The 25,493-nt window shown below is 39.0% G+C and overlaps 1 pseudogene; it reads right to left on the reverse strand.

The window, feature by feature from the left end:
• Nucleotides 1–1,042: 1,042 nt before the first annotated feature.
• On the reverse strand, nt 1,043–25,173 carry LOC118985165 (KATNB1-like protein 1; annotated as a pseudogene).
• Nucleotides 25,174–25,493: the final 320 nt, after the last annotated feature.

Genomic DNA, 25,493 nt, shown 5'->3' on the forward strand with positions numbered 1-25,493 from the left:
CAGATGTGTGTTCATGAGCAATGCATTCTTACTCAGTGGGTCGCTTTACCTGGTGTTTGCCCCTTCCCATGACTCCATGTACATCAACACCTTTAATCAGGGTACAAGTACAGCTTACAGCCTAAAACCTGTGGTCTTTATGCTTTACTTTTAAATATTGATTTTAAAGTTAAACTCTTATAGGACAATTCTCTTTATTTCACTTTAAATTCTTGAGGAAAGCCTGTAACCCTCATCTTCTTAAAAAAAATAAAATAAAAGCAGTTCCAGAAGGTGTGACACGATGAACATGAAAAATATCTTTACATTGAGATGGAAATCCTCAGCAGAAAAGAGAAGCAAGGGAAAAGTGGAGACAATGAGGAGAGAAACAGAGAGTTCTAATCATGGAAGTCGTCAGATTCTGGTTTACAAATTTCTGTAGCACAGATCTATGAAAAGCTTACCTCAACGTCTAGTTCATGATAACAAACTCCTAATTAACTTGGGTATCAGTCTTTCTCCTACAGTTACACATGCAGGGTCATGAAAGATTCAAATGTCTTTGACCTTGGTCAAATGTGTCATCCTTCATGGTCAGCTTATACACTAAAATCCCATCACAGCAATAGGGGAAATTTGAGAAGCAGTAGTTATAGTACTGCTCCTTCTTTCTTTCCCTTTTCATGGAAAAATTGAATGTGTACAGAAGATCTCGCATCATAGAAAATCTCCCAATCATAAAATTCAATAGAAGGATTTTGCTTTAGGGGCTTTTGAACATAGTAAGTCACACTGATGACTTCTTTGAATTCTCTTTTCTTTTGTAACTCTTATGGTTCTTTTGATTACCACTGCCCTTTCTGCAGTGGCTCAGTACTTACAAGATGCCAGAGGAATAGCAATCTCAAAGTCCTGCAGTGTATGAACTTAAAATATATGAGTTCTCAGGTTGCCTAGAAAAATGATCATACCTCTCCACTATTAATAGTTAAAATATTTCCATCAAAAATATAATTCTGTGATGCAATATGATGCCTTCTGTGGACATATAATATGGCTATCACCATTTCTCAACCTGACCAACTTTCTGGACCACAAATACAATGACATCATATTGGGTATTTAGTAGATTTATTTCAGTGCCTCCATACTCCTGCTGACCTTTCCCAGCATTATTCTGAAACTGAAGAAGGTCTACACTCTTTAGCGAAAGGAGATATGTTTTTATTTTCTGGGAGTTACTGCTCACCATTTTTATTATTATTTTATTTTCATTACTATACACACTATTCTGTGTAAGAAGCACCTCTTGCACTTTTAATTTTGCCAAAGCTATTTTGCAAACTTCACTATCTTCTTCACAAAGTTGCTTGAAATTTTAACCCTGAACTTCTATAGTTAACCCTGGCTTCTATAGTTACAGACAAGTCTTTCTTAAGCTACCTCTTGGGTTGGTACACAGAATAAAAAGAAAGAAAAGAAACTACTTGCTTCTACCATCTTTAGGCTACCCATTTAGAATAGGATCTGAAATATATATTTAAAAAATTTCATCTAGAGAAGGCAGGAGAGAAACCATAGAACTTGTATTAAGGAATATATGTCACTATGTCACCAAACCAAGAGACTAGGATTTCCAGGACAATGGTTTAACTGATCTTGTGGACAAAGGTCACATTCATGATTCTCTCCAGGCTGCTGCATAAGCTTGGAGTTAAGCTCAATGCTCTCGCCTAGTTGTAATTCCAGCACTTTCTCACTCTGAAAAACAAAAGCAGGCCCATGAACATGACACTATTATGGGGATAACATTGAATCCACTATAATTTATAAGACAGCTAACTTTCAAACCCTCGAACACCTAACACCTTACAACTAATCTCCATGTGCTTCTACACCATAGATAAGCCTTACGAGTTAAGCCTATAACAAGAATTATTACACAAAGCATGTGATAGAGAGAGCATGCCATAGAATATCTGAGTTTTAACTTTAAAAAAAACCTTAGGGTCTGTTGTGAATTTTGCTTTTGCTTTACTTGGTTGGGTAGTAGGGTGGGAACTAGAGAATATTGTATAAGAACAGAGAAGAACAGGAGTGAGAGAGAAAGCTATCCATCTGTCTGTAACCCAGAATGATGGATGTGTGCGTTTGGGGAAAAGCAGGAGGCAGGGGAGCAAAAGATTATTCAGTAATCAAGCATTTCCTTTTCAAATTCTTGCTGAGTTTGCAATGGTTTTCATTCCTCATCTGCACGGGGATAATACTTCATGAATACTATCCTCTTGGGTTTTTCTACAAATGCAAGATGTGTTTCTTATAAGATTATTCCCCAGAGCCGCATTGTGAAATGAACAGTTCAATGCTTATAAGGTTTTCATAGAGCAAGTTGTCTTTCCATAGAGCAAGAGATAGATGACTCAAAAACATGGAATTGCATAAAAACCGTTCCTGTACTCTCCTGCCCCAAACCATAGGATATCTAACTGGTTCCTTTGTCTCAGGTGAGTCCTATGGCTCTCTTCCCCACTCTTTTCAGAAAGTGGAGAGCTATCAGAATGCAAATTATTTGTCTCCCAAATGCAAATGGCTGCCTGATCTATATATCTTATAGCCTTTTCACAACAGTGCATAATAAAGCAACCAGGCACATAAATCATACAGCAAAGTTCTTTATGCCATAGATGAGTTCTCAGACTTTTTAACTACCTAGAAAATCAACTATAACATGGGGTATCTCCAAGTTTGGTCCTCAAATTCAGTTTTTAAACTGTTTTCTGCTTTTAAAGAACTCACCCTCCCCCTCAAAAAAGTAAGTTGGTGGCCTTGCACAATGCCTGAAAGTTTAAAGCAAGAAATATAGATTCGTAACATTTATTTTTGTGAGAAATGTGTTCAGTACTTTTCACTTCTAATTGCTTTGTTAATATGATACAAAACCCAACAAACAGTCCAAAGACTCTGGTAACCAAGTATTACTAATACCACTTTCTCAGACATTCAAAATGTTTTTAAAAGGTTAAAATTTCCTTTCATCATAGACAAGGGAGAAAATAGTAAACCCAGTCTAAAAATAACGAACTGCTGCCCTCACCTAGAGCCCGGACTTAAAACAAACATGTAAAAAAGTTATACACTATTTTCCAAATATGTTCCAAAACCTGAGATGAGAATTGTATCATGCAAATATCAAAATAGAAACCAGAAAAATGGCTAAGATCAAAGCCATTTTGTGGTTCATCTTGAGCATCTCAAATCTGCACAGTGGCTCTATAGCAAATTTCATCAGGAGAAAGTTAATACATGCAAGATCAGGAGCAGGAATGTGGGTGCTTCCTAACTCCAGCACATTTGGGCACAGCACACACAAATCTGACAGGGCTGGACAGCAGACTCCAGGACAAGGTCTCCTTGGGTCGTTAGACATTTTCAGGTGCATGATTAGGGAAGCATTGACCCTTCCCTGTTGGGATTAGGAAGGAGAACTCAAAAGCAGTATGATGTGTTGATAATATGGCTCAGTCCAACAATGATGGCTTGGGCAGGGACCCCCGGTGTGACATGGCACGCTAGTGGCAGGATTTAACAAACAAACACTTATGACTGGCAAAGCAGCAGCCCCACTCTGGTATGGTTACTATGGAAAACTGGGTTTGATTTCTTAAAAAATATTTTTTTTAATTTATTGACTTTAGAGAGAGAGGTAGGGAGAGAGAGAAAGAGAAAAAAAGAAACACTGATTTGTTTTTCCACTTATTTATGCATTCATTGGTTGGTTCTTCTATGTGCCCAGACTGGGTATCAAACCCACAACCCTGACATATCAAGACAATACTCCAACCAACTTAGCTACCCAGCCAGGGCCCAGGTTTGAGTTCTATAGACAGTGGACCATAACTCAAATGAAAATTCAAAGAGGACCTTTACTTTCATTCTGAGTCCAGACTATAGAGTCAGTCATGGATTCTCTCAACTCACCTCCCTGATGCCAAATAATGGACCACTAATGCCGTATCCCATTCTGCCAGAGACTGGCATCTTCTGAATCCCTAAGAGCTGTGAGACTAGTCACTGAAGTTGATGCTAAAAACCCAGAAGAAGATTAGGAATAGCCAAGAGACCAACCCCAGGAAGCAAATCATATTCTTCCAAAGCAAACTCAGAGGCCCTTTGATAAGTAAAGACTAAGAGATCTACAATGTCCAGTCCAGAAAGTACCAGCAGTGGGGAGGCTGGGAAACAGCACATTCCCAAACCTCCCCCAAGACTAGAGAAGGAAGAGTCAAAATCCTTTCTCAATGCCTGGCCTTCGAGCTGTTGGTAGTAGATTGTCAGATACTGGGTGCTATCATTCAGAGATGTTTACCTGGAGTCTGAGGGGCACCAGGAGCATGGCTGTACTATCAGCAGACTCTGGAATGGCCACCAGCTTTCTATTTGACGTGTCAGTACTGGACAGCAGCTCAGCATCACAACAGAGTAGCTGAGAGGGCCACCACTTGCCAGAAACGCACACACTGAATTCAGTGCAATCTAGGTGACAATTACCTTGGAAGAAGTCTGTGCAAGAAAATTTAGAATGCATTCTTTCCTTACCTCCCAGAATCTCAGGTGGTGTTTTCTGGGCAGAAAAAGTTTTCACTTCACAGGCCCTGATTACTAAAAAAAAAAAAGGTTGCCTTCAGGCCTGGCCCTTGGCCAGCTTCTGAAAATATTCTGCATTATAAAATTGGTTTTGTTTTTGTGCCTGCGGCCTTAAGGTCAGGCTGCACCAGTTTGACCAGATAAGATTATCCTCACAATATGTTTTTTGGCAAATGCCTGCTTTTGCTCTGGGCTGTGTGTGTTGTCTCCTGGAGTCTGAGTCCTTTCCTGCAAGGCAAGCCTAAGTGACAGGACCCCGAGATAAAAACCTTAAACACCAAGGCTCGGGCTTCCCTGGTGGCAACACTTTGAATGTGTTGTCACATACCATATTGTCGCTGAGAGAATGAACTGTGTGTGGAAGATATCGGAAGCTTGTTTTCTTCTGGACTTCACTGCACATACCTATTACCTTTTTGCTGGTGTGAACCTGTAGCCTTTCACTGCACAAACTGTGATTGCGAGCATAACAGCCTTTGAGGCCAGTGATTTCTCCCAGAGAATCCCTGAGCCTGTGAGTGACACACATTTCTATGAGGCAAGAGCTCTGTTGATTATTCAGAGGACTTGGCATCACTGCCGCCCGTTACACACCCATGCCCCCTGGCGGTCGAGTGCACAGACCTAGAGCTAGAACCCAAGTGGGGATCACCGGCATGGAAGGTTCAACACACAATGTTTCGATTTGAAACCACTGTACCGGGAGTGGGACGCTGGACGATGGATGCAGCCTGAGGTGGACGGGCCAGAAGCAGCCAGCCAGTCTGCATTCATGCTCTCTAGGTCGGCATTTGCCCTTTCCCTGGCACAGGGTGTGCAACAGAGTGACCTACGTGGCCTCCCCGCCCCCAGTTCGCTCAAGCTTGCTGCGTTCGTGAATATAGATGAGCCAATCATCAGAGAAATTCTTCTTGCAGCTTTCGTTTGTTTGTTTTCTTTAAGAACAGCCCCCTTGCCAGAGGCTATCCCTCCCGAGGAGTAGGGAAATACGTACAAAAATAGTGATTGTTTTAAAGATGTGCAGAAGCCTCAAGTCCAGACTCAGGTCATGAGGAGTCAACAAACTGTGAACAAGAGATTTAGAGATTTCTCAAACTTTCTTAGATGCTGGTTGGCCTCCAAGTGTCTGGGATCATCACTCACCTCTTGCCCCACCCATTCTCCTTTCCCTTGATATTAAAGAAGTCTAAATTCTGGCCTCTCTTAAGATGAATTTGAGGAAATTTAAGGGCCCTGTTTTCCCAAGCTGGCCCCTTCTTGATCAATAAACCTTTGCTTACTCCACACTCTGACATTTAAATATCAGCCTTTTAAAGTACAAACCACACAGGCTTTGAACCTGTAACAGGTGGCTTTGGATTTGCCAGTCATCTGAGGAAGTTTGGGTACAGAAAAAAAAAGATGCATGGAAAAGTTTGCATGAACCAGGCCCCTATGCACATCGGTGGCCCACCAGGGACTTCTTATTGGCCTCCAGTTCTCGAGACTCAAGAGACAGGTCAGAGGAGAGGGAGTCCTGTGGGAAACGGCTGTCCTTCCGACAGTGTTGAGCACGCAGTACTGAGCACGCTGTACTGAGCACGCAGTACTGAGCACACAGTACGGCCAGCCTCCCACTGAAAGCAAGGGCAGTGCAGGTGCATTTTGTCTTTGACTCAACTGCTCAAGGCCTCTCTCTCTAGATATAAAATATACATACATATAGAGACATATGGAGTACAGGCACAGGTTAACAGTTGTGAGTAGGCAAAACACAGAGTTTATCCCTGTATTATTATTTATTACTGTATTAGTTTCCAAAGGAACAGCTGTAAACCTACTCTTTCCCACCCCTGTATAAAATGTATATTAAATAGATACATTTGGGTACTTGTGGTACATATATATACTCTACAAACACTTTGGGCTGCCCAGCGTCATAATGGCTAACCATAAAGAGTTATCTGAGGGAATAATTCTGGCCACACCAACAGGAAGGTGCCACCCTCCCAATCCGTTCAACGGTAGAACTACTGTGTAGGGACAGCAGAAGCACCTACCTGGCATCCAAGAAACTAGATGATTCTGAGGTTTGAAGAGATCAGTTGCCTAGTGACCCACCCAGGAACCACTCCATCAAACTGACCACTTTGCTACCCTAAACTCATACGGAGGGGATGGACTTCATCCCTTTCTTCTGAATGGACAGGTCCACCTCCAATATCCCCCCTGTCTTACATACTGAGGAGGTGTGGTCATCCTTTACTATTCTAAGGTGGAGCTACCCCATCTCTTACACCATAGGATCATTAGCTGGATGATTAAGAAAACAGCGGCCCTTCTCCTGCTGTGGTCAAGGACTACAATAAAATATCAGTATGATGAGGCAGAAGTTTGGCTCCAGCCCTACCTATCCTACCAGTCTAGCTCTGGGTTGGTCATGGGTCAGGGCCCAAACTTTGTGGCTGCAGGTTAATGATGTTACAGATAGAAGCAGAATTAGCCACATCACCAGTCCTGGCTGGTAAAGGAATACCCTTTCCTCCAGGCATCATCTGGAAATGGGAGTGCAAGTCTTGTCCTTGACTGACCTTAATTGCCTTACGCCCAGCCTTTGCCAGCTTCGTGGAGCTTCCCCGGGAAGTCGTCTCCCGTCCTGGGAGGCCAGTCTACAGATAATCTGTGTTGGACAAGTCAGCCCTTCCTTTGCAGGTAATAACAGGGTGTAGGGTTTCACATATTTGGGGAAGACATTCAAGCTTGAAGACCCACAGAGTGAAAACTGGCAGCAAAGAGATAGTTTTGCATCAGTTAAAGGACATTCAGTGCAGAGAGGCAATGATTAAAATCAATCAGTTCCAAATTTAATAGTTATTTCATCTCAGTTTAGCCTGGTCACAGTGCCTGAGGAACCTGGCCTACTTTTATTGTTCTCTGGGTTTCGTTTAATATTTCATCCTTAATATGAAAGACTCTTTAAGTTATCCTAAGTAACCCAAAACATTTCAGCTGATATTTGATAAATCTGTTGACGCAGTTACCATTGAAGTTTTGCTAAATGGCTCCCACATCTTTGGGGTGGGCAAGAGACAAAAAATTCAAGGAATGTATATTTAAATGCTTTCCATAATTCCTAGTGTGTTTGGTCTTAGACTAATCATTTAATCTCCCAACATCCAGATTGCCTTGTTTACAAAATGAGAAAAGTAGAAGGGCTTACTCATCAGAATGTCAGAATGTGAACGGAGTGATGAATTTTTTTATTTAACCAACTTGAAATATGGAAATTACAACAGACAGCAAGTTAGAGTGTTTTCCAATATGTATCTTGGCCTGAGGAAATTTCTTTCCTCTCCCAAACACCAAGCAGATTCATTCAATGTCTAAATCACACTGGCTTTCTGACAGGAATCCCTCCAACTTAGCATTAAAATCATGTGGCTCTTCCGTGTTTATATGGTCTTCATTTCCACAATAAGGCTATAAACCTCGAAGGGCAAGTGACCTGCCTAATGCCCTTCTGTAACCCTCTAGTATCCAGTGCATATCTCAGATTGTGGTAGGAACTCCTTAGGTGTTTGTTGAATTAAGTGATAGTACCACTAGACGGCTAGAAGGACAATACAACATGTTTCCTCACACTTCATTCTCACACCGTTATGGGATCCGGTAGGAAACCTCCAAGTCCTCAGCCTCTCACCACTTGATCCAGAACATTGCTCCTTTATTTCAGGCGGGTGGCTGACGTCAGCAAGCTCAAAATCACAACCCTCTGAACCAAACCAAGAGGTTAATAGAAACTGTTTTTAGAGAGAAAAACATCCTGTTGTGCTTTGTCTCCAAAATTTCCCAGCAGACCTAAGGGCCTTCTACTGGGCCTTGAAGAGCTAAAAAGAGGGCCTCCATTTGCAAAACAATGATCACCTAACCATGCTTTGTGTTACCCTGGGTGGTTTGATGAATGACCTGATAGAAGTGAATACTCCCAAAGTGAGTTTTCATTTGCTCCTCAGCTCTAAAAACACACTATGGCTGTGGACAATGGTGACCGAAGACATGGGTTGCATTCCCTGTTGCCATTAGGTTTTCTGCTCTCATTTCAACTGTTAAATAAACGTCCTTGGGCTCATGAACATTTTTCTCGTTAGAGGGGTAGACATGGTTGCTGCCCTACGTAGTGCACAGAATATTCAATGTGGTGATGAGTTTTTCCCTATTAAAACAATACCAATTTCACCAAATATACTTGACTGATCAATTCCCCTGTTCCTATGAAGCAAACTGACCCACCTTCACCTGAAAAACTCTAGTGTTTTGAGATCGTCCCGATTTAGCTCTCTGAAAGGGGCAAAATGATAAGCATTATATTGGTTTGTATCTGTGAGTGGGAGACAAATAACTGCAAAGCATGTCAAGTAACCGCAGAGACATCCTGGAAAGAGGAAAGTCAAGACAACCCATCACTCACATCGTCTCACTCACTGCACCCAGGGTTTCTGTCTTTCTGTCCCTTCTTAATCTATTTACTCCACTTATACCTTAGACCATTTACTCCATAGGCTTGGCCTGAAAAAACAGGCCTAGTAGACTTATTCTTCATAAACCCAGGAGCTTTCCAGCTGTGTGGATAAAATTCAGTTATATAATATCTCCGAGTAGTAAGACCCACTGCATCTAATCTTTAATAACCTATCCAAAAGAACGGTCATCTGCTATACCAGGCTCACTCCAGCTGAACCAGATGGCCTGCCATTTTCCATTCCTGCCCTTCCTGTCACAGAGAGAGTGTTAATGTCTAGGCTTTGCTGCCCTCTGCTGGCCTCTTGGGGACCACTTACTCTTTCAACAAAAACTGAACTTGTTCCTCTATTGTTGGGTCTTGGGTTCCAGGAAAAAGGAAGAAAAACATTTATGGATAGCCTATACTAAAAACAAACATCAAAAACTAAAATTTAAAAACTAGGACAAAGCAAAATCAAAACAAACAAAGTTGATTCTTCCTTAAGCATCAGTGGAATTCTGTAATCTGCACGTAATGACTAAATTGGTTTGGCTGAAATACTGAAGTAGTTTGCACTAGCAATAGAGAGGGAGAGTGGGCTGTCTTTTTACACCAGTGAATAGTTAGTTGGCAGTGAACGTGTCTTTCAAACATTCAAGCAATTATTAAACATTACTTTCATTTCCAACTTCTGTAAAGCTTTTACCCCTTCTTTCCTCACATGGTTAAATTCTGAAATATTAAGGTAGATATTTTATAATTCTAACATCTCCAAAATGTGTTACTATATGGCATTTATTTCTAAGCATAACACTGCAGTAAAATTGTTATATTTAAGCTGCTTAGCATCCTTGTAGAACCCTACAGGATCTATGCACACGACCAAAATTTTTTACTTGATATCCCATATGTATGTGTTAACCTAAAAGTAAAGTCCAAAGTGAGAGGCAACACCACTCACTTAAGATAAATAAGAGTATTTGGGAAGCACAGACTCAGGCAAGAATGCAAGTAATGTTCCAGTTAGGGGATGAAGTCACTGGGGTTTCACGAAAAAGTGAGGGGAAATAATTACACAAATAGAAGAAAGAGAGTTCTGTTAGCATTAACAAGTCAATGAAGTAATGTCTATGAAGTTTAAGAATCACAATGAGGAAATACCATTACATGGATTTCCATATGTTCCATGCCATGTGATTAAGTTAGAAACATGTATGGCAACAATCCATTTTTACATGAAAAACGCAAACTGACAGAAAGTCAGTAGTCTCTAAGAGGGTTGTTGTTCAGTCACCTTTGAAGGGGTTCAGAACAGGCTTCCCCAAGATGGGTCACCTTGGCATATGAATTATTCTGAACTGAAAGCAACTGAGACACTGCCTTCAGGTTAGGGGGAACTTCTGCCCCTCCCTAACGACATCAAGGAATCTAAATGGGGGGCCGTGCCCACAAGAAGACTTAGGACAGAAATAACCATCTATGCAGCAGGGCCAACTACTGGTCTGCTTTCTGCACTGCCCCACGAATTTCTTCTCATCCCTCTGGGGCCCCACGGCCCCTTCCCCCATTCCTTGGCCCAGGACACCTTACACACTCCGTTTTACCTTTCTGTCTCTGAACCACTTATGTGTATGGAATTCCCATATGTACGTATGTTGTTACGTTTATTTTCTCTTGTTAATCTGTCTCATGTAGCTTTAATAGATCAGCCAAAAGAACCAAGAAAGTCAAAGTAAAATTCTTTCCCTCCCCACACTTTGGACACTAAATTGTTTAACATAAATAAGAAACCAAGTCATAAGATTTCTGAGACTGAGTTATCAAACTAGAGAAAATTATTTTTATCATGTGCAGACTATAAATGCATTTTCTTTGAAAAAACCCAGTAGGTTGGAAGAGATACTGAATGCGCAAAAGTAGCTATCTGCAGGTTCTCTGTACGAGCTCGGGAGCATGGCTGGGAGCAGAAATGAGGTTCATGATCACTTTCCCTAAGAGAGGCTGACATACAAAGAATGTAATTATCAGTATCGCCACCATCAACATAATCATAATCTGTGTAGCATATCCCATATACCAAGTAGAGAACTCAATGCTTTACCTTTACAATTTTATCTAATCTCCCAATATTAATAGTCAATTATTATCTCCTCCACTTTACAGCTGAGAAATGTGTGACTCAGAAAGTGTAGGCTCTTGCCCTAGACTACACCGTAACAGTCATTTTCCAGCCCAAAGCTCTCTCTGAGATTTATGTTTTCCTTATGAAGTAATAACTCTACATAGTAAAAAAGGTTTTATTTTCACCAGTACAAAATATCCAATATTGATAAGAAGTTGAATTATTACTACGGTTGAAAATACCCCTTTTTTCTTTGTGTGTACATGTGCATGTGTAAGGTCTTGAAAGGTCAGCACATTCAAGGTCAAGTTGGATAATTAATTTTACTAATATTATTCTCAATCCCTGTACTGAAGAGCTCTAATAACTGTGAAAAGCCCTGGGTTGCTTTTGGAACACAAAGCTGTCTCAGCATCAGGCAGAACCGGCCTTCAGTTCAGTGATCCGCTCAGCTCTGAGTGTCTTTGATCTTTAAAGGTCACATTTTGGGGGTCTTAATTCCATGTAAAAAAAATCACTCGTCAAGAAACTTCAAAAAGCTGAAATATAGATTCTTGTGCCAAGAGGGATACTATTTAGAATTTCTCTGAAAATCTATTCTGAAAAGCAGAGTCTAAACAAATTTAACTACATCACACATATACATTTAAACTAAGTGCTTGCATTTTTCTTGTGATTAAACAAGCACGTAAGGTGCAATGAGAAGCTTCAGCTGGAGCTCAGGTCTTTACAAGCACATGTTCTCAGATGTTTTGAAAAACAAAACAAAAGAGTTAACACTATTCCTTGTTGAATATATCAAGGGGGAAAAATCAATTTATGAACAGTTAACTTGATGGGACCAGAACTACTGGAGAGAACTTATTAAGTCTGAAAATACGATTAAAAGCAAAGCTAAATGGGCTTTCCATTACAGCTTGTCTTGGAAGTCATCTTCCAAGTCCGTGATTTTCAACCTTTTTCATCCCACAGCATACATGAACTAATTGTTAAAATTCTGCAGCATATATATATATATATATATATATATATATATATATGCTTTTGACCAATCTAACTGGAAAAACGATGTACTTTTGATTCATTCCCACTGGATGGCTGTTGTGTTGGCTGTTATCATTTTGTTACTTGACAATCTAAGGGAAAGGAGGTCAGTGCCCCTGAGTAAATAGTCAGGCATTGAGTGTTTTAAAAAATTCTTGAGGCACAACGATTGAAAATCACTGTTCTAAGTGCGTGCAGGCAATGTGTTCTTTGCTCTGGTAAGCGCTATGGAAAATTGATCTACAATGTAGCTAATCAAGATACTTTGCTTCACCTCCCTTTTCTCAGCCTGCAAAGGTTTGTGTCAGGAAAGCTTTCAGAGGTAATCAATCCTAAGAGGAAAAAATGGGTCAGAAAGAGACTATCATGAATAAATACTTCATTAGACTATTTAAATTCACTGGTTTTTAATACTGCCATATCCTCACAGGTAATATTGCCCCACCCTGTCTCATATTCATTGATTTTTAATAACAAAGCAACTATGGCTGAATCCATCCATCATACCAAATTGTGTTTTACTGTCTGTTCCATCACTGTTTGACCTACTCATTACCAGCTTCCCAAGGCCTGTGATTAAGCGAAGTTTTTCTATGTCCCCATTAATGTCAGATAATCAAGGTTATCCTCTGCTTATTATTCACATTTGAAAAGTCATTTTCTAAGTCATAAATCATGTGGAGGGAGAACGTGATGGTGGGAAGTGTATCTTTTGGGAAGATACCCAGAGATGACAGTAACCCTTAGCTACAGTCTAGAAAAGTTGCTTCAGAAAATACAAGACATAAGTAGAAATAACCTCTAGCCTTATGAATGCTAACTTTCATTTAGTGCCCTATTATGTTTTTAAACAGGCTCTTTGGTAAGCACTACACATCCACAGACACACTTCTCACAGGTAGTACGAAGAACAAAGTTATGTGAGGTGTTTAAACCCCTTAGCTAATGATAGACAATGCCAGGACTTGCATCCGATATGGGGAACTTCAAAGCTCAATCATTCTATTCCCCCACAATTATAGCAAATTCTCCCTCGTAGCTGTGTATTCTCAGGGGATGGAATCGTTTTATTTAAAACAGGTGGCACGTGTGTGTTTAACTAAGGGTTTCTATATAAAATCTCACATTTCAGATTTTTTAATTTGCCAGTTTGCCTTTGAAAGCCACCTACCGTGATGGAGTGGAAGGGGTATATTCACCCGAAAGGGCTGTGATTTATTCAGGCCAGATAGGAGCAAACAACAGAATTCCACTTCGACCGGGGTTCAGGAAGAAGGGAAGTATATTGCTATGTATAACTAAACCATGGGAGCGACAAAGACGGAATAGAAGACAACCAAAGCTTTAAACTCGACTAGGAGTTTCCTCTCAATGTGTGTCATCTCATTTCTCTTGCTGAGATGATATTATCAATGACATGGGACTGATCCTTAGAACCTCTGGGCCCCAAAGCTTCCACATTTGTAACCAAAGAGAAAGAAACTCTTTACCACTAGATCTAAATTGAAAAATCCTATGAGACACCACCCCCCCCCCCCCCGCACTGTNATCCTATGAGACACCCCCCCCCCCCCCGCACTGTGTCCAGCCAGGGGGCAAAGTGATATGATCTATCAGGTTTGCGTCATTGCTCACTACTGTTGCAAAGAGGGCACGCTAGATTCAATGACAAACAATAAATTTGCTTAATTAGCTTTCACCTAAAACTGCATAAATCATTTGCTATAATCTTAATCACCCTATCATTTGTAATTAGACTTAAATAGTTTCTAACTATGCTTGCTTTTCTTGCATATTACTTCTTAAAGTATCAAGGGATAAATAAATAAATAAAGTGGGATGACTTCTCAGTTTACCCTAGGAATAATAATAATAGTCCTGCTATTAAAAATGTTTTCTAATATATTTTATTTATAAGACTAAATTTATAAGAAATGCATTTACACATGGTATTCAGATGGAAACTTTCATCTCTGTTTAGGAACTATACAGCCTAGTATTCCCACGTGGGTTTTAAGGAAAGGAGGGGGAGGGAGGCTCTCCCACTAAGGATTTCAGAGTGGAAGACGTGGACTATTGGCCCAATGATTTGATACAACAGCATAGACAAGGTTTTCACAATTAGGGAAACATAAGTGAACAAATGCCAACTGCTCAACGTGAGTCAGACTATGTTATTTCACTTGTCACTAACATTAATTCTTCAATGTTTCCAAGTTATTTATTTTGATATTCAGTTAAATACATATACAATTAACAGTTATGATTGGTTTAGTCCACTCTGGTGGCTAGCACAGCAAGCAATGCTGTGTGACCTTGGCAGAATGGAATCCATTCGGGTGAATTCCCTTTGTAAGACAATGGTGCACCTTCACAACAGGGTAATGCAGAGTGACTTCACAGTGAGGGCCTTTCATAGTTTACATGAAAAATTACAGAAAATAATGTGCAAGACCATAGTTACTACTCTTGAACTCTGCAAAAAGATGGCAGCTATAAAAAGAGGTCTCAGTTTTGAGCAGAGACAAGACTATAAAGAGAAAATTTCTAAGTACAGATTTCTTTGTACTGGGATGACCAAAAAGTTCATTTATTTTTTTCCATACATTGGCTCTGTTAGTGCTTAGTTGTCTTCAACTTTACTCGAAACAATTTTGTTTGTATTGTGAAATTGCAATATCAGCATGCATTTAAAAAAAACTTATTGAATCTATAGGTTGCTTTGGGTAGCATGGGCAGTTTAATGATGTTAATTCTTCCAATCTCTGAACATGGTGTATATATGCTTCCATTTATTTGTATCTTTCTTAATTTCTTTCTTCAGCGTTCTATAGTTTTCCAAGTACAGGTCTTTTACTTCCTTGGCTAACTTTATTCCTAGGTACTTTACTTTTCTAGTAGCTACAGTAAATCAGATTTTTTTCTAGTTTCTCCTTCTGATATTTCACTGTTGCTATACAAAAATGCCATGGATTTCTTAACATTGACTTTGTATCCCACTATTTTGCCAAATTCACTTATTATGTTGAGTAGATTTTCGGTGGAGACTATAGGGTGTTCTATGTTCATACTACCCAAAGCAACCTATAGATCCAATGCAACTCCTATGAAAATACCCATGGCATACTTCCCAGAACTAGAACAAATATTTCAAAAATTTCTATGGAGCCAAAAAAGACCCCGAATAGCCTTAGCAATCTTGAGGAAGAAGAACAAAGTAAAAGAGATCACAATACCTGATATCAAACTGTACTACAAGGCCACCGTAATCAAAACAGCCTGGTACTGGCATAAGAACAGACACATGGACCAGTGGAACAGAATAGAGAGCCCAAAAGTAAACCTGTGTCTCTACGGTCAAATAATATTTGACAAAGAGAGTATGAGCATACAATGGGATAAAAACAGCCTCTTCAATAAAAGATGTTGGGAGAACTGGACTGGTACATTTAAAAAAATGAAACTAGACCACCAACTTACATGATATACCAGAATAAACTCAAACTGGATGAAAGACTTAAATATAAGTCATGACAGCATAAAGTCCTATGAGAAAACATAGGCAGGGAAATTTCAGACATCCCACTTAACAATATTTTTGCCAATGTATCTCCTAGGGAAATAAAGAAAAAAAGAAACAAATGTGACTACATCAAATTAAAAAGCTTCTTCACAGCTAAAGAAAATATCAGCAAAATGACAAGGGAACCAACCATATGGGAAAATATATTTGGCAATGATACAAAAGACAATAGTTTAATCTCCAAAATATATAAAGAATTGATATGACTCAACACCAGTAAGACAAACAATCCAACTATAAAACAGGGAAAGGACCTGAACAAACACTTTTCCAAGGATGTACATAGGGCCCATAGGCCTGTGAAAGGATGCTCGACATTGCTAGCTGTCAAAGACATGCATATTAAAATCACAATGAAATATCACCTCACACCTGTAAGAATGGCCATCATAACCAAACCAACAAACAATAAGTGCTGGTGAGGACGTAGAGAAAAGGGAACCCTAGTACACTCTTGGTGGGAATGCAGACTGGTGTAGCCACTGTGGAAAACAGTATGGAATTTCCTCAAGAAACTAAAAATGGACCTTTGACCCAGTGATTCCACTGCTGGGAATATACCCTAAGAACTCCCAATTCAAAATTCAAAAAAATTTATGCGCCCCAATGTTCATAATGGTGCTATTTACATTAGCCAAGTTCTGGAAGCCACCTAAGTGCCCATCAATAAATGAGTGGATCAAATAACTGTGTTACCTTTACACAATGGAATACTATGCAACAGAAAGAAAGAAGGAACTCCTACCTTTTGTAGGAGTAAAAAAAAAGGGGGGTGGAACTGGAAAGTATTATGTCAAGTGAAATAAGCCAGCAGGTGAAAGACACATACCATGTGATCTCACCTGTAAGAAAAATCTAATGAACAACATGAACTAATGAACAAAATAGAGCCACAGGCATATAATCATGGAACAGACCGACAGTGACTGAGTCAGGGGCAGAGGGATAGTGGTGGAAAAAAGGAGAAGGGACTAGCCGAAGAACATGTATGAATGACCCACGGACATGGACTACAGTGTGGAGATGAACTGTGGGAGTGGGGATTGGGCAGGGCAGATGAAGGCAAAAGGGGAAAACTGGGACAACTATAATAGAATAACAATAAAAACATGATAAAAACACTAAAAAAGTTATTGGTGGAAATGAAAAAATATGTCTTTTATTTTATGGAAAATAACTAAACAGACTTTTTGGCCACCCCAATAGAAGGCAGTGATGTAAGCACCTCAAGCTTCATCCTCAGATGAGGAATAGAGAAAACTGTTGTCTAGCCATAAGCTTGGTTGGTTGGGACTTCAGTGAGATTAGTATATAGACAACCTCTGCTGTTTCCAAAGAAAGTTGCAGTATGAAGAAAAATCATTGTACTGGGCTCAGCCTGAACTCTCAGAATTTTTCAGAGTCAAGGGTACAAGACTCTTTTATGGAAGAGTTATGGCCAACATGGGGAAGGGAGCTTACTCCTGGCTCAAGAAGACAGGGATGGGACTCCAACAAAGAGAGAGCATTTGGAGAGTGGGCAGCCAAGAAGCTAGACAGTCCACACTCAAGATGCGGGAGTTGTGTACAGAGAAGCCCAGCAGGGAACCTTGGAGGTGAGCACAAATGACCTTCGAGAAAAAGAATTGGCTTTAACCTTATGCCAGACACAAGCAGGCAAAGCCTCTGGAGCAGACAAATGTGTTGCTAAAAGTCAGCAGTCATCAAAAGGTTATTTTCAACTCACCTAAACACATGTCCTGGGCAATGTGGTTGTCTGGGAAATGAAATGTTCAGTGGGCTTGCCTTCAAAGGACTGTAAACAAATGCTAAATTTTTGCTGTTGTTGAAATGGGCACTAGAAATTAAAATGTGGTGCAAATTCTAATTTGTGTTCGGGGAATTTATTTTAGTGCAAGACTCAGATTTCTGGAGAGGATGTGATAGAATATGATGGCTGTCTTTTTCTCATCTATGCACAGACACCTTAGGTTTACACTCCAGACTACCAGTATGTAGGCTTTCACTTAAATAATTTTGTTTCTTTTTATCAGGCAGAATTATCTGTAAAATGTAAGAAAACTTGAATTCTCACATCCACAAATCTCTCTCATTTTGATTCACATGGCTTTCTTTGAGTCTCTCTTCACGCGGAAAATTAGGACAGTTGAACAAACCATCTCCTTCTAAACGCCAAGCCAAGCATGACCCGTACCCTGGCCTTTCTGGGGAGATATCTGAGCTGTCTCACCAAGATTCCATAAAAGAATTCAGCCCTGATGTTTTAAGGCATCCATTATGTGAAATAAATGATCATCTCTTCTCTGAATCTAAAATAGTACAAGGCACATACAACCTCTGGGAGAACTGAGAAAAAGTCACTCAAGTACTTTCTGTATTCTGTGGTTAGGATAAGAAACCCATTTGAAAAACACAAATCTCTGCCATAAGATGGGCTAAGACAAATGTTTGAATGATTTTATTTCTTTGTATCGTTTTCTGTCTCTCCTCTGCCTCCCGTAGTATCTTGTGCTGCTTTCATTATGTTAAAGTGAGGTAACTCTGTCTCTCCTGCCCTATCACAGGCTCCATCAGGGTGGACACTGCTTATTAATTCTTCAATATCTAACGAAGAAGCCATCAGTGTTGCCTTAAAAAATGATAGTTCACTTTGATTTTCCCTAATTTGTGTCTTTAGAATGTCAAAAAAACCAACAGAATAAGGATGATGCTTACTTGCTCTCCGATTTCTAAGTTTTTTTACTGCTTCCTTGCACAAACGTGGTTTCTGACAGAGAATCTAGTACCACCAACAGGAGCAGGAGATTCAGCCAAGCCGACAGGAAGGAACAGTAGTAATTCCACAGAGATGCCTAAGTGCTGAGGTAAAATATGACTTCCCATGTGCAGATCTGTATTCACAAAACGTAAGTATTTATAAGCTTACCACAGTTTTTAGTGCCTTCAATTTGGTTAAATCTGTTCTGAGTGAGAAGGAAAATGGAAACAGCAGGGCTCAGCTGCAAATACATTGGGTACATTTAATGAGAGAAAGGGTGAAGCATAGAAACTCTCCAATGTCCACTTTATGCTCCTAAACCATTTAGGAGCATCGGTAGGTATGACATCATTGCTATACAAAGTTAAAAAAGAAAAGCTTCTCATTAGACTGGATTCATCTGTTCTTTTTATAAATAAAACTCTTGTATTTAAGTGTAACTGAAAAATAGGATTCAATATATATGTCACTGAGGCAAGACAGCAAAAGAGAAAAAAAATCAATTCTAGTATCAATTTAGCCATAAAAAGCTGCATTGATTTGGAAAAATATCGTTTTCCCTTTCTAAAACTTACTTTTCCTTTCAGCTAAATAAGTAGCTTTATGAGGTAACTTTTTCTCTTTTATCTGATCCTAAGAATTCTACCCCCCTAAGAAGTCCTATGGTACTCTCAGAAAAATCTGCCTATATTGTCCCACTTTTTTAAGGCAATGTGTATTTACAGCAAAATCAAACATTGTTTTGTTTCTAAGAGTGAAAGGAGAGCAGGATAGTGTCTGTCTCGGCAGAGTCTGTCTTCTGGTCATAAAAGCACATTGTAAAAACAATACACCTGCCGCTGATGGGATTGCACCTGCAGACGGGGAAGCAAGAAAATACCGCACATGGGGTGTGATGAGCCATGTGGTTCATACTCTGGTTCACACGTTGGATATAGAGAAAGATCTTGGCAACAATAAGGTGATGCTGAAACACATAATAACATCGCAAGTCAGTACTCAGAATACTCAGATTTTGAGAGATACGTAGGTGTGAGATTTTTGTTTGGAGAAACACAGATAGGAAGTATCATCAAAATGGGTACCTGATAGGGCAAATCATATAATAATAAGTAAAATATACATGTCAGATGAGATGTGTCATATTATGTATAATATGACACATATTAAATTATTTATATAAGAGCTATAATATATACATTGGATTTTATAGGTATGTGCATTGATATAATATATATGAGATAAGAAATATATATTAGATTTTATAGTGTTAGATATAATTAAATATATATCTACACTTGTGTGACTGAGTATAAATTATATAGAATATATACCTCTATATGTAATATCAATTTTTTATTTCTTCAATTTTATTCTGAAAAGTAAACTTTTCTCCTATGTATCAGAAAACCCAAGAAATAGAGACATAAGTTCACGGAATAAATTCTCTATCCTTTGATTTATATTGAATGTTGTTATATAAGCTCTAGGAGAAAAGCAACTTTCTCCTAGGAAGAAAACTCATTTCTAAACAAGTGAAACAGTACTGTAAATAATACTACTATACAATCATCCAAATATTTTCAAAATATTAATGTGGGATGACTCCTCAGTTTACCCTAGAAATAATTACAATATTCCTGCTATTTAAAAAAAGTATTCAAATACATTTGACTTATAAGATTAAACTCATAAGAAATATATTTACACATACTTTTCGGAAGGAAGCTTACATCCATATTTAGGACCTATATAGCATAGTAATTTACAGACAAATAAATAAATAACCAATCCATATTTTAAATCCTTGATTATTTCCCTATTTTTTATTTTTCATCTTCTCTCACTTGATTTCTTGAGTTCGACAATCATAGGTATTCTTAAGTTTCCCTCATTCATTCATTTATTTCTTCATTTCTTTATCCTCCCATTCATTGATTCAATACTGAGCATCTACTATATACCAAGATACTGGCAAAAGAAAGAGGCGGGGAGGATGGATAACAAGGAGGTAGAGGAGCAAGAAGTGGACAGAGACTCTCCCATCCTCCTAGAACTGGTAGCAGTCCCTTAGTGACCCCTCTCCCTGTCTGTTTCTGTTCTGTGTTAGCTTTCTCTGATACTACACCTTTGCTTTCTAGGCAGATCATTTCTAAGATGATCTCCCCAGTCCTGAAGGCTGTCTGAGCTTTCGTCAACATTTCTCAAGACCTAAACCATTCCTACTGAATGGCCCCATCAGCTTCTCAATTTGCCCATGGTAGAACATCACCAACTTTCCGGTCCCCTCTCTCTGTCCCCTCTGCCATCACTGGCACCATAATTCTGTTACCCAGGTTCCAGATCTAAGATATGTCAATGATTTTCACTCTTTCCTGTTCTAACGACTAGTTGCCCACGTAATATCTATTGTGCTCTTACGATATTTCATACTAGCTTTTTCTACCCCCACATCCATAACCCTAAATTTAAACCTTCATTGCCCTTATCTGGGTTATTTGTACATCTTCATAACTGATTTTTCTTACCTCTTTGCTCTCCACATTAATCCTGTATACAACTTGCCAGGTACTTTCCCCAGAATATCACTTTAATGTTGTGGTACCTGTTATTACTCTGCCTCTAAAGTTTTAGTCTCTAGCTTACAGGAATATGTGATGATTAAAATTAGATAATGCATGCCAAGTGCTTAGTAGGGCACCTACTACACGGTAAGTGTCCGTTATAATTATTTTTGTATGTCATTGCCCACAAAAAATGTGTCAGGTTACTGAGCTCTTCACCTAATGATTCTTTTTCATTGCCTGCATTGCACAATAATCATGAGCTCTGTAACCAATCTTCCTACATGGAAGTCCTGTGAATTCCAGCTGCTACTCTTCAGTAGATTCCCTAACCTCTTGGTGCCTCCCCATCCTGATCTACATGATTGTGATGTTAATATTAGTATCTACTTCAGAGTATTATTGTGATGCTAAAATAACTGATGCATACAAAGCAAGTATAGGACTAATGTTAAATCTTCAATTAATGTTAGACTTATTAAGTGATTCAGAATCTCCCATAATCCCCCTCCAACTTACCCATTCAGCCTTGTCTCTCACTCTTCCTGTTTATAAACAGATCTATGTTCTGTCCCATCAGAGACAATTTGCATTTCTTATACACACTCTTTCGTGCTTTTCTATTGGTGTGTTCAGGCTCTTCACTCGGGCTGTCTCTGGTCCTGTCCCTTCGAGATCAAAGTTCCTGAAAAAATACACCTCTTCCATATTTATACATCTAAAGTGTCTTTCACATTGGAAGTATTTGTAAGTGTTTGTAGCAAAATGTGTCACTATTCTCATACCCTCGAGAATTTCAGTGAGCCACTCTCTTAGTTTATGCTGCTTCTAAACAATTGAATCTTGAATTGATTTATATGTGGTAATAATCAGATGCAGAGATAAATATATAATCTATCACTTGCTCTATTTTGAACAATTTGTCATTCATTTATGAATAAATAATAACCTTTATTCATGAATCAGGTAAATAATTTACTACTCACAAAACAGCTTCAGACTGAGTTAATGTTTCCTTGAAATTTTCTTACAGAAATTTCAAACTTTTTCGGGGGTGGGGGGTGTTGGTTTAAATTGTTTTTGTCTGCATATGTTTCTTTTTTCACTTTTTAAAGTTATACTTTATGTAATTTGTATAAACATTAAAAATGTTGCAGTAAGAAAGTCACCTTTTAGGTTTAGCATACCTGGTTATATTAGATTCCTAGGGCTGAGATACCAAAGTATTACTAACTGCACTTTGTATATTTTCTCTTGTTAATCTGTTTCTGGTAATGTGAATACTGACCGGCCCAGCTACAACTTAGAAGGGGGGAGAAAACATATTACATGTGTGTGTCTTCACATGGTGTTTAGCTTCTCTTTTTTTTCTTTTCTTTAAAATTTTTAAATTATAGTAGACATATAATGTTGTATTAGTTCTGCCCTGGCTGGTGTAGCTCAGTGGATTGAGCACGGGCTTATGAAGCAAGGGATCACTGGTTCATTCCCCAGTCAGGGCACATGCCTGGGTTGTGGGCCAGGTCCCCAGTGAGGGACACATGAGAGGCAACCACACGCTGATGTTTCTCTCCCTCTCTTTCTCCTTCTCTTCCCCTCTCTCTAAAAATAATAAACAAAATCTTTAAAATATATATTGCATTAGTTTCGGGTGTACACCCTGGTGATTAGACATTATATAACTTACTAAGTAATCACCCTGATAAACCTAGCATCCATCTGACACCATAATAGTTATACTACTACTGACTATATTCCCTATGCTGTACTTTATACCCTCATGACTATTCTGTAACTACCAATTCATACTTCTTGCTGCTTTCACCTATTCCCCCATCCACCAGCCTCCCTCCATCAAAATGTTCTCTGTATATATGAGTTTGTTTCTGTTCTGCTTGTTAATTTATTCTTGTCTGGCATTTGTCTTCCTCTGTCCGAATTACTTAACTCAACACAATGCCCTCCAGAACCATCCATGTTATTACAGAGGGCAAGATTTCACTCTCTTTTATGGCTGAGCCATATTCCATTGGGTCTATGCACCACTTCTTCTTTCTCCAGTCACCTGCTGATGGACACTTAGTTTGCCTGCGTATCTTGGGTAGTACACGTAATGCAGCGATAAACATATGGGTGTAGATGTCTTTTCAATGTAATGTTCTGCATGTCTTCAAATAAATAGCCAAAAGTGAAATCTCTGTGTCCTTCTTTGTCTCTGGTTACATAGGTTTTTAAAATCTATTTTGTCTGGTATAAGTATCACTGTCCCAGGCTTGTTTGTTTCCATTTTCATTAAACACCTTGTTCCCTCCTATTGCTTCTAGTCTGTATCTTTTGATCTGAAGCGAGTCCCTGTAACCAGCATACGTGGAGTCTTGTTTTGCTAGCCATTCAGCCTCCATATATGTTTTGATTGGAGCATTTAACCCACTCGCATATAAAATAATTATTGATACATATGTATTTATTGCTGCTTTATTCTTTATTTTTGATCCCTGTCTTTTTCCTTGTTCTTTTTAAAGGAGACCTTTAGTGTTTCTGTAACACTGGTTTGGTGGTGATGAACTCCTGTATCTTTTTCTTGTCTGGGAAACTTTTTCTCTCTCCTGTGAGTCTAAATGATAGCTCTGCTGGGCAGAGTAATCTTAGTTGTAGGTCTTTGCTTTTCACCAGTTCGAATATTTCTTGCCAATCTATTTGGCCTGTAGTTTCTGTTGAGGAATCAGCTGACAGTCTTACGGGAGCTCTCTTGAAGGCAACACTGCTTTCCTCCTGTTGCTTTTAAGATTTTTCTCTTTGTTTTAAATGTTTACCATTTTAATTATAATGTATCTTGGTGTGGACCTCTTTGGGTTAATCTTCTTCAATACTATCTGCACTTCCTGGACTTGTATCTCTATTTTTTTACTGGATTAGGGAAGTTGTTCATCATTATTTTTTCCATATAGGTCTTCAATTTCTCGCGCTCTCTCTTCTTCTTGCACCTCCAAGGTGTCATTGCTGGTATGTTTGAAGTTGTACTAGATGTTCCTTATACTATCCTCATTTTTTGGATGTGTTTTCTTTATGCTGTTCTGACTGGATGTTTTCTGCTTTGTTATCTTTCAAATCCCCAATTTAATCCTCTCCTTCATCTACTCCACTGTCGATTCCCTGTAATATAGTCTTCATTTCAGTTAATGTATTCTCCATTTCTGACTGGTTCTTTTTTACGTTTTTTTATCTATTTGTTGAAGTTCTCACTGAGTTCATCTACTTTTCCCCTAAGTTCACTGAGCATCCCTATAACCAGTGTTTTGAAATTTGTATCTGGTAGATTGCTTGTCTCAATTTTGCTTAGTTCTTTTTCTAGAGATTTGATCTGTTCTTTCATGTGGTCCAAGAAGGCAAGCCACCAACACTCCAAGTTCTTCTATCCTCGCCAAATAAGCTACAAGTTCTTAGACTTCTTTTTTTCCCCAGAAAGTTAAAGCTACAGCCAATCACAAATTCCTGAATAAAACTGGTGCCATTGCTTCATGGTCCTGAGAAACCTCAGGAAACAAACAAACAAACAAGCAAATAAACAAAACCACTATATTTTGATGAAAATTTTTTGTCCATGAAGAACCAGAACCACTGAAGTTGAGCAAATATGTTGGACTATCATGGTGTAATTTTTCAGGCAGGTGGCTTCACAAACCAGTTCATTTTTTTTATTTGCTATGTCGCAGCCCCAAATTCTAAGGGACTGTTTCTTTTTATAAAATGATTTGGAAAAGGAGGGTGAACTTTCTTTCTGTGGGACATCACCTTATATAGTTTATCTGGGCTATTCACAGCTTGTCCAACTCTTCTGTTTAGGTAAGTAGCCAATTGTTTTGTAGATTTTTTAACTTCCTTCATGTTCTTACTAGTGAAATCAAAAATCCTTCTTCTAGGAAGGTGAACAGAATGATCCTCAATATTACTATTCAAGTTTCATTTTTTAACACTATGGATGTCAGATGTCACCATCTCTCAAATATCGGCACCCCAGCCTAGCCCTGGACCTGACAAAATGCACTGGGAAGCCCCAAGTCCCTTGGCTCCTGGGCGAGTCCCACACAGGGTCACTCAAATGCAGCTGTCTGCAATTTATCTTAATGGAAAAATAAACTAGTGATGTGCTCAGTTTCTTGTCCCCAGAAGACAAATGCAATGGGTGTGTTTAATTAACTTCATTGCTGCCTACAAGGAAAATGCATAAAATCAGCATCATACAGCTTAAACACTGGCATTTGAACCAAATCATTATCGCATTAGTTATCACGCTGGAATCTCTACAATCTAAGGAA

This window comes from Sturnira hondurensis, unplaced genomic scaffold (genome assembly GCF_014824575.4).
Source record: "Sturnira hondurensis isolate 20B ecotype Veracruz unplaced genomic scaffold, ASM1482457v3 Scaffold0004136, whole genome shotgun sequence".
NCBI classification, from domain to species: Eukaryota; Metazoa; Chordata; class Mammalia; order Chiroptera; family Phyllostomidae; genus Sturnira; species Sturnira hondurensis.